At 34.1% G+C, this 10,000-nt stretch overlaps 1 protein-coding gene across 8 annotated transcripts in view; it reads right to left on the reverse strand.

Annotated features, from left to right (window-relative positions):
* Positions 1 to 10,000, reverse strand: part of LOC106869914 (neurotrimin) — a 1,519,776-nt gene that overhangs the window by 163,841 nt on the left and 1,345,935 nt on the right. The window lies entirely within an intron of this gene.

Consider the following 10,000-nt stretch of genomic DNA (forward strand, 5'->3'; position numbering starts at 1 on the left):
TAAAACAATTAGCAAAAGCATCGTTCATGCGGCCAGTCATACTCGCAAATAAGTGAAATTTGTGATATGTTTCTCTCAGTAAACTTTACGTGTATTAGTAATTATTCTATTTCATGGGAACTAGTTGAATCCAGGAGATTTAGTTGCTTCGCTGGTAAGTTATCCAATGATCCGGTTTCGAAATACAATTTAAGTAATTATTCAAAAAATTGAGGACAATTAGAATTAGTATTTACGGGAGATGAATATATTCTCATCCACTATATGTCCGATACTTATTCTATTCATTAATGAAGTATGCTCCTTGTTCTAGCATAGAGGAAAGGCTTGTGGCGCTTAGGTATAAGTTGAAGTCTACAATAACACTGCGGTAAAGAAGAACTATGGTACAGTAACACTGTAGATAAAAGTGAATTCCAGAGGGTCGACCTGGGATTCGTGTTCAATGCGATACTGGGAATATGGAGGATAAGAGCGTGAGAGGTGCATAAGTCGTGAGTTTATGAAAGAAGTTACACGAACCCAACCAACTTCGAGTAGCGAAGACACTGCTGCAGCGGTAGGAATAATGCAAACACAGGAGAAATACAACATATATCTCAGCCATATATTTGTGTATTGGCGAGCGATTGTACAGCACACAGAGAAGATAAAAATAAAGTGTTTAAAGAAATGTAACTTTAAAAAACGGTATTTTAATGAAATACCCTATGGTTTTTGTCATTTCAATGCATTAATTTTATATCAATATTTATCAATAATCATATACTGCCGATTTTTACCTTGCCTTTCATATTTATGAGGATTAAAAAAATATTAATCAAATATTCAGTGGATCGACCTTCACTCCATCTTATGTCTGGCATTGTGTCTGTGTCTGAATCAAAGATATTTATCGATATTGATTTCTAAATAAACCAGAACCTCACATATGTGCAATGTTGTATAGTTTAAGGTAACAGTTCTCAGTGTGCACCTGGTGGATATTAATTCACTACCTGTGCATCATATCGATGAAATGCTAGGGAAAATCACTGCCTTGTAAATTTGTTCACAGGTAAGAATGTCAGAAATTGACACGAATAAGTTAATTGATAAATATAGAAAAGTTGAATATGTCTAATGAGAGAGTTGTTATGTTTAGAATTTCGTGAGAGCAGAAGGGAAGTGAAATAGTTTCAGCCGACATTCAACATTCGAATCTAAGTGTATATTGTATATATTTTGCTTTGATGAACATTTCGTATAAGTAATATTTTGCTTGATTATGTCTAGTTGTTTAATTAGCACCAAAGATTACAACACCAGAATATTCTTAGTGACTAGTGATGATAAAAATTTCATTCTGAAGAGAAAATATGGAATTTTGAATATTTTCGTAGTATCAATATATTCGTAGCATCAATATATTTTAAAAGGAGAATGGAGACATGTGAGACATCCAGCCGTTTAGAGAAAGATCGGTAAAGTAAACTAAAAATTGAAACCTTCTTGGTGAATCAAGTTATCTCTTACTTTACAAAAAAAAAAAAAAAAAATGCCTGAAAAATTGCGGACATTTTACCAAATCGAGAAAAGTATTTTAAATCGACTGATCTCTTTACACTTTCGACTCGCGCTTCTTACTCTCATTAAAATTATTTGCTTCTATTATGCATATGGCAAGCAATTTTAAGAGTATGAGGAACAGTCAGTCCTATCGACCCACTGTTTGACCATTACTTTAATTTAATGATCTCGAAAGGGTGAAACGTAAAATTAACCTCGGCGGGTTTCAATTCACAACGTCACGAACCGGAACAAATAACGCACAGCATTTTTCCGACGCTCTAATGCTTTCTGCTAATCCATCACTCTCTAATTCTTACTAATGATATGAACAAAGGAGTTATAACATAGGCACAATTGCAAGAATTGGGAGGGATATAGAAGCAGAAGTATCAGTAGTTTCTTGTATTTTATTGGGAAAATGTATAGCAATATAAATGAATTAACCAGAGAATGTGCAATATCTCAAACGCATTTTGTGCAACACTTTACCGATTATGTCAACCACCTAACCTTAGTCAATAATCATTTCTTATGTAGGCAGACGTCTACGAATTTAGGGACGTGAGAAGAGTTGATTCCGTTTGCTTCCAATTCCTCAGTGATACTTTATTTTATAAAGCCAGAAAAGTGCATCGTAGAACTCAGCGAGATTTGAAAACTGAGTATAGAGAAACAGAAAGAAAAACAGCAACAGTATTTTATTGAATATTCCACCATTTCTGTAAGTACCCCTAGCTTCCTTCGATGATAAGAAACAATAGATGAAGAAAGACATACGAGAAACAATATACATATAACGAAAAGACTGGATGTAACGGTAGAGAAAGAAAAAATAAAACTAATTACAGATTGTCAAAACAAAAAAAAGATCAGCAACTTAAAACATTGATCCCATAAACAAACTAAAGTAAAAAAAAATGAAAATAACAAATACAAAGAACAATAAGAAAGCAAACGAAAATATACATTCCGTATCCTATTTATTCTAGAGTTTTGTTGCGTTTCGATGCAAAGTCAATAGAATTAAAATGCTTTGAAACGTAACCAAGAACCCCCCCCCCCACAAAATACAGAAAAAGAGATAGATACAGTAATGCAGAAAAGCGAAGAAATCAAAGCAAAACAAGATGAGAGAGAGGGAGAGAGGGAGAGAGAGAGAGAGGGAGAGGAAGAAAAGAAGAGCAGAAGAATACAGGGTTAAGCATAGGATATACATACACACACACATATATATATATATATATATATGTATATGTGTGTGTGTATGTATGTATTTTTGTAGCAATATTTATGTAGAGTCACATATCTGTCTCTATATATAAATATATATTGTTGTGTCTGGGGACAAAGATACACACTTACACACACGTATGCACGCGCACACGCACTACGTGCGCGCTCACACACACATACACCCACCCACACACACATATATATATATTTATATATATATATATATCACAGGAAAATGAAATAATAAGTAAACATGAAGGATGTGTATAAGATGGAAACAATAGATGATATTGAAGAGAATAGGAAATAAAAAGACAATTGAACAAAAATATATAACATCTTACTCGGTGTCCATCTGTCTATCTATTTCTTTCTTTCCCCCTCTCTCTCTCCCTCTATCTCTCTATCTGTCTACCTACCTATTATCTCTTTATTTATGTATGTATGTATGTATGTATGTATGTATGTATGTATGTATGTATGTATGTATGTATCTATCTATCTATCTATCTATCTATCTACTTTTCTATCTATTTAACTTTCAATGTATATATCAGATTACCACGAGTATCTATTTTCAATCTAATGATTTGTCATTTTTACATTAGCTATCGTTACAATGTGTCTGTCTGTCTGTCTGTCTGTCTGTCTGTCTGTCTGTCTGTCTGTCTGTCTGTCTGTCTCTCTGTCTCTCTGTCTCTGTCTCTGTCTCTCTCTCTCTCTCTCTCTCTCTCTCTCTCTCTCTCTCTCTCTCTCTCTCTCTCTATCTATCTATTTATCCATCTATTCAGTTATACTAACCTCTCTATACATGTACTTGACTTGTGTTGCAGAATCTGTGTTCCTACCGTTTATATCTCTCTGTATTTAAGTCTACCTGCCATGGATATGGAAGAGCACAGACAACTTGACCTCTGACGTTGTTTGACCCCCAAGTCAGATATGATTGAGCATATGTATTTGTTACTGGCATACGACTTTGGAAACGAACCCACTCTCTGACAAGGACATATACTCCAACACAGTTGGTTATAGGTCCTTTATAGACGTAACAAAATTACACACACGCACGCACACACAGACACATATTCCCTTATTCTTTTACTTGCTTCAGTCATTTGACGGCGACCATGCTGGAGCATCGCCTTAAATGATTTTAGTCGAATAAATCGACTCCAGGACTTATTCTTTGTAAGCCTAATACTGCTTATATAGATGTTCTTATGCCGTACCGCTAGGTCGCGGAGACATAAGCACGCCAACATCCGGTTGTCAAGCGATGGTGGGTGGGTGGGTGGGGGTTACAGGCTCTATACGACAGGATTCTTTTCAATTTTCGTCTACCAAATCCACTCACAAAGCTTTAGTCTACTCGGCGCTATAGTAGAAGACAATTGCTCAATATGCCACGTAGGGAAACTGAACCCAGAATAATGTGGCTTGGAAGCAAGCTTCTTACCACAAAAACTACGCTTACGTGCAACTATATATACATATATATATATATATATATATATATATATATATATATATATATATATATATATATATATATATATATATATAATATTAGGGACAAAATCCAAAATTACAGGTAAAAACTCAATTAAAATCAATTTATAAAAAGTTAAAATTAAATTGAGCTTTATAGATAAAATATATAGTTTTAGGGAAAATAACCAAGTTTCAAGAACTCATCGATGAAAATCCACTATCACATATAGAAAAATAACAATTACAAGCACAGTAAATGAGTATAATATAAAACAAAGTAAATATCATAAGATAAAGATAATAAAATGATTACACGTGTTTCATAACTAATTTTCAAATAGAAAAGAAATTTAAATCGATTAAAATCAATTGAAATTATTCAAAATAAATTCTATTCAAAAACATAGTTAACCGTCAGATCGTAAGTAGAACAATAATTAGATATATATATCTCAACCAACAATAAGTGCCAAATGAATTAATATGAAATACTTATTTTATAAAGATAGAAACATTATTAAAAATATCAAAATATCAAAATAATAACCATTCATTAATCCTCCCTTCATTCATTATAATAACATGTATTGTTCTACTTACGATCTGACGATTAGCTATATTTTTGAATAGAATTTATTTTCGATAATTTAAATTGATTTTAATCGATTTAAATTTCCTTTCTATTTGAAAATTAGTTATGAAACACGTGTAATCATTTTATTATCTTTATCTTATGATATATTATACTCATTTATTGTGCTTTTAATTGTTATTTTTCTATATGTGATAGTGGATTTTCATCGATGAGTTCTTGAAACTTGGTTATTTTCCCTAAAACTATATATATATATATATATATATATATATATATGCCCACACACATCAACGCGCACGCTCACACACATATATATGTATGTATACATATATACATATATCGAAAATTAAGGAATAGAGTAGATAAAATCCAGGCGAGATATGTAGTAATTGCCCAAACGTGTGGTAATCCGCTAGCTTCTCAAATGGAGTTTATATTATCGACAAGGGATCCCATGTTGACTCGCCGCAGATTCATTTGATTAAGATATATTTGGTCCGACGAATAGCTATCTGATTGCCTTTGTTTGAGCAATCAGTTTCTTATTTCTTTATTGCCCACAAGGGGCTAAACACAGAGGGGACAAACAAGGACAGACAACGGATTAAGTCGATTATATCGACCCCAGTGCGTAACTGGTACTTATTTAATCGACTCCGAAAGGATGAAAGGCAAAGTCGACCTCGGCGGAATTTGAACTCAGAACGTAGCGGCAGACGAAATACCGTTAAGCATTTCACCCGGCGTGCTAACGTTTCTTATTTCTTTATTGCCTACAAGAAGCTAAACGTAGAGGGGACAAATAAGGACAGACAAAGGGATTAAGTCGATTACATCGACCCCAGTGCGTATCCGGTGCTTAATTTATCGACCCCGAAAGGATGAAAGGTAAATTCGACCTCGGTGGAATTTGAACTCAGAACATAGCGGCAGAGGAAATACCGCTAAGCATTTCGCCTGGCGTGCTAACGATTCTGCCAGCTCACCGCCTTACAGCTCACCGCCTTACAACTCACCGCCTTACAGCTCGCCTTATTTGAGCAACTGTTTCTACTAGCTAGAAAACATATGTAGCCTAAATTCTATCTACTGCATTCTCTAAGTTTGAAATTTAATTCGCATACACAGCAACCCCAGCTGCTAACCATAAGTATAAAAAAAATGTTCTGTTTGTCGAAGACACCGACAGAATTGTTACATTTCTTTCGGCATCAGACTGTTTTAACGTCATCGCACGCAAAATATGCATGGGATAAGTTACTGAATATTTGCAGTTTTATACTTCATTTATAATATTCATTGAATGTACGTTCTCATACTGTATTTGTTCTCATTCAGGTATAGCCTTCGTATATCTCATGGTTATACTCCGTTTCGTACTCTATTAATTTATTATCTGCACACGGCTACTCGAGTAATATTTGTAATAGTTTCAATCCCATGTTTAGAACTTAAGACCTTAAGATACACATGTATACTATGTACATATACAGTACTTTATGTAGACATCATCATCCTGAGAAATGTCAAAATAATTTTAATATTACGCTCAAGAAAGCCTGCGTAGCTGAATTTCACATGGATTTGCGTAATTTGTATCCACAAGATATTTGCTTTCTTCAGTGATCGAGAGCTCTACTACTTGTTGAACTTCATACTACGCGTTCAGTGGTAGAGCGTCGAGCTTACGATCGTGAGGTTGTGGGTTCGATTCGGGACCGGACTGTGTGTTGTGTTCTTGAGCAAGATGCTTTATTTCAGGTTGCTCCTGTTAACTCAGCTGTACCGGCCTTTGCTTTTCCCTTGGATAACATCAGTGGTGTGCAGAAGGGAGGCTGTTATGCATGGGTGACTGCTGGCCTTCCATAAACAAACATAAATAGTACACTTTGCAATGTTTATATGTCTTCTATGTTGGTTTACGTATATCATATGTTGGTACTGTTTTGGTTAAGTTCCTCGTTGACTTGTCATTAATATTAAATATAGCGTTAAAAACTTATTGTATGCAAATTAGTAGCTCTATTCCTATAAAAAAAAAAACTGGATATCTCTTGTATATAAACAGATTGGTTGCATATTTCTCCGGAGGTGGTCACGGGATGAGAAGTCCGTTAATGGTGAAAAATCGATTAGTTTTCTTTCAGTCGACTGAGAAATAATTGAATTTGTCATGTTTGCATGTCTACTATGTCTGTTTCTCTCTCTCTCTCTCTCTATATATATATATATATGTATATGTACATGCATATATAATACAAACACACATGGTATATATATATATATATATATATATATATATATATATATATATATACATACATACATACATAAGATTGAATGGACAAAAGCAAAAAAAGGGGCATTCAACATATTTAGTAGGGGTTACATGTGTAATTTCAAACAGTTTGATCCGGTTCCGTGCGACTTCCTGTTTACCAATCTCCTCATAGGGCCTCTTTCAGATTTTGGATTGTAGCAATACAAAGCCTGAAAGAGACATGTTCCCGTTAGGGACCTGCAAAGCTTAAAGTCGCATGGAACCGAATCAAATGGTTATATATATATGTATATATATATATATATATATATATATATATATATATATATATATATATATATATATATATATATATATATATATATATATACATACATACATACATACATACATACATATAATGTTGAGATATATAGACATACATATACACACGCATAAGAATCCCACTCACACATATATATGCTATTTTATTATATCCCTTTTCACAAATTATTCCTTTGCGTAATTCTTAGGCCGATCTTCATTACACAACCACTATATATCAAGGCAGACACATTTAATTAGAAATATCATTCTGGTAAATGTTGTTCCACGTAGTATCCGTTATATATATATATATATATATATATATATATATATATATATATATATATATGGTAACATGGCAAACTTCGTAATAATTACACTGTTGCGTCCTATGTAAATGTACACACTCACACGCCGGCGCACACGCACATGCTCGCCCGTGCACACCCACACGTCCGTGCGTACGCACACGTACGCACTTTTGCATGAGAAAATACTTTTGCAATAAATAGACACTTATACACTAACATAACCCCAAATGTCTTAGTCACAACTCAATATCAAACAGGCAAAGATCAGTACACGGAAATTGATTCATGACGAAAATTTAAAATCAGCTGAGTGCGAAAGTTGTTACATGAATGCACGTGCACGAAATAGTTGAATTCTTATTTGCAAATTAACATATACAATTTTCATTTGTAAATCAGTAAAATGAATGTTCATTTATAACTTCATAATATTTTAAATTTGAAATGATGTGGTACAAAATATTGTAATTGTTGTTGTGCTTGTTTTTCGCTGTTAATCCTTCTGCCGTTGTTGTTAATTGTAGAAGACTGAGTACCAGTTTAAAAATGAGTTCTACAGAGTTACTTCCCCTGCTTAAAATTACAGCTGAAATTCCCTCAAATCACGCACGTATCGTATCGTCTTAAGAAAGAACACATTAGATAGCGCAATATTGTAATTGTTACAACTAGTACATATTTTGCTGCAGTTCTGACCTGGAGAGACACAACAAAAACAACAACAACAACGACAACAAAAACTTCATCATCATCAAATAGGCACACGGTGACTAATATAAAATGTTTACACGGTTGATCTGCTAGAAATAGTAGCTAAATCTCTCTAAATTCACACACTACCCTCTTAAAGAAAGGGAGGTCACAGTTTAATAATGTAGTTCTAGATATACTTCTAGGAAAATGGATATGTCATTGTCCCAATGATCCCAATAAGTCACTTCGACAACAACAATGCCAACAACTAAGCACAAGGCCAATATTTGTAGGGAAATGGTATAGTTGATTCATGAGACTAATATTATAGTAATGACAGATATGCATTTTCCCTCGAGGAATAGAAGTTATAGCTAACCTCAGCTGGAATTAGGGTTCAAAATACGGAGAACTCTGAAAATACAGTATTGATACAATATTGTGTTTTTCTATCGTCCGGTGAAGGCTGCTAATTAACACAGATCTTAAAGTATTGGATAAAATCCATTGCAGTACTTATTCTATATCTCTACGGTCTAAATTCTAATCACGTAGAGGTCAGATTTGCACTTTGTCTCTGTTGAGTACATAACGAAAATGCTGATTCAAGTTAGTGGATTGGCGGGATTTTTAGAGAGTCGGACGAGATATTTCAGCTTCTTGCGTTTTGAGTTCGAAATTCGTTTAGAGTATCACATCTAATTGCCGATTATGCCACCTCTGCTCACACTTTGAGAAAAGGTGTCAAAGCACAGCGTAAGGGAATCTGAATCTGGTATATCTGTCCAGTCGGTATTGATTCTCATCGTTTCAATATAACTGTGTTGTAGTGACAAGGTGTTTTGTAAACCAAAAATTGTGGAGATCGAATGCATATCTTTTTCTCAACACTAATCAATCTCAATAGCAAGTGACCCCTTCCTTGTGATTTCAGAAACATTAGAAATATTATGGTCAACAAAGACACGTCATTATCACCAATATTCAAATGTGTGAAAAATAAACCAATGTTGTGGCAGTTTGGAACTGAAGTATGTAGGGAAACAAGAATACTGTGAGCGTAAAAGATGAAGCAAAACACTTGAAGTTTGATCGACCAAACCTATGATCAATGATATTCCAACCGTGACCAATCCCTCTCTTTACGTCTATGTCTACTATTTAATGTGCACTTTCCTTATTTAGCAGATTGGCAATTCATTTGTTCAAGAGTAGTGTGTTATTTCTAGCATGTGGAGCAACTACCTAAGGGTAAGTTCTTGGAGTGTGAAGGCGTGAACATGAGTTAGTACACTGTTGAAACATTTCAATGTCTCTTTTAGAGCCACTGGGTATTACATGATTGTTACAACTTCCTATTGATATCTACACACACACACACACACACACATACACATTAAATACAAGGCCTCTATTACTGATGATAAGAAACCACTATTAGTAAAAGTAGAATGAGCAGTGTGTTGCTCTTTTACTTATTGGATGGCAAGACATATTACATTCAAGTAATGAAAATAAAAATAAAACCGTATTGAT

This window comes from Octopus bimaculoides, chromosome 12 (assembly GCF_046866305.1).
Source record: "Octopus bimaculoides isolate indiv1 chromosome 12, ASM4686630v1, whole genome shotgun sequence".
Classification (NCBI taxonomy): Eukaryota; Metazoa; Mollusca; class Cephalopoda; order Octopoda; family Octopodidae; genus Octopus; species Octopus bimaculoides.